The sequence below is a fragment of the Limulus polyphemus genome, unplaced genomic scaffold, assembly GCF_000517525.1.
Source record: "Limulus polyphemus unplaced genomic scaffold, Limulus_polyphemus-2.1.2 Scaffold445, whole genome shotgun sequence".
In the NCBI taxonomy this organism is placed as follows: domain Eukaryota; kingdom Metazoa; phylum Arthropoda; class Merostomata; order Xiphosura; family Limulidae; genus Limulus; species Limulus polyphemus.
This window is the reverse complement of record NW_013666055.1, coordinates 520320-521710: the sequence shown is the minus strand read 5'-3', so window position 1 is coordinate 521710 and position 1391 is coordinate 520320. Positions and strand designations below refer to the sequence as shown.

The 1391-nt window shown below is 27.7% G+C and overlaps 1 protein-coding gene across 1 annotated transcript in view; it reads right to left on the bottom strand.

The window, feature by feature from the left end:
* LOC106458328 (collagen alpha-2(IV) chain-like) overlaps window positions 1-1391 on the bottom strand; it is a 157136-nt gene that overhangs the window by 42039 nt on the left and 113706 nt on the right.

The window sequence follows — 1391 nt, the reverse complement described above, 5'->3', positions numbered from 1 at the left end:
TATATATATATATATATATATATATATATTTAAAGGTCCTGCAGTATCTTTTCTTTTGGTCATGAGATAACCATACATTTTCTACTCTTTCAGATGAAATATCTACCTGGTTATTTGACTAATAACGAGTAACCAACAGGAGGTACTTGTTTATTAGTCTACTTTTGGCACAATTTATAGTTAATAGATAGTTTGAAGCATAAAGAAACAAGTGAACTTTCAACAGTTTGAGTTCATGATTAGTTTTGGAAAATATTACTAAAGCAAGATATAAGATTAGGACTAATTTTTGAAAACTTAAGAAAAAAGTAAATATATATATATATATATACACACATAAATGAGAAGCTGTAATATAAAATATACTAATACTCAGGATTTGGTAGAGACAGACCTTACTCCAAATAGCTCAGCTTGTAAGCAGTCAATGTCAGAGAATGAAATGTAACTTTTATTTGTAATGAGGTAAAGAAATTTGTTTATATAAGTCAAGTTTGATTTATGCATCCATTAAAATATGTTTTACATTCAGATTATATGGATTAGTATTTAAGGAAAAAATTTATTGTAATAAAAATGGTCCAAATTTAAAAGCTCAAAATAAATGCTTACATGTCCAAGTGTGTGCAAAGAAATACAATTCCACTCCGGTATATAAAGGAGAGAAACTGAGCCCCAAATAATGCAGAGGGATTACTTTGCTTACTTTTATAAACTTAACTTGGTAAAATGTGGATTAACTAAGAATGGTTTATGTAACTTTCAAAAAAAGTATTTAAGTATTTTTATTCTCAATTTCAATATTAAGCATCTTACTTTATGATGTGCAAGTTCAGGACTAGTAGAAACAGGATGTATTGATCACTGCAATGAAAATGGCTTAGTTCACACTGGAGTAACAAAATCATATCTGTATCAAAAATGGCCGATTATTATTGAGTAAACATTTTACTTTTACATCTTTATCAAGGAATTTTTAATACTTTATTTAATTTTGTGCTTTATTTTTTTATACTGAATGTTATCAAGACCACAAATATGATGGATGTGTCTTACTTGTAATAAACAAGGTATTATGTATAAAAAGTTATTTTTAAGTGTACTTGTAGTCATAAATTCGTATATACACTGGCTTTGTGAGAGAAAACAAAAAGGATATATGAAGGAAGAAGAAGGGAATAAAGTTTGGAAAATTCAAAAGTTCACTTTGAGAACTATGTTTATCTGTCCCTGTAATAATCCATCTTGAATATAATTGATACTTGAAAACGTCGATACTCCATAATTAAAGAATTGAGGAAAAACAAGATGATGCCTTTAATGGCAAAACCCTGGTCATGAATAAATTAGGTATTTGTGAAATGTACAATTGTCTTGTATTCCTCAATTCT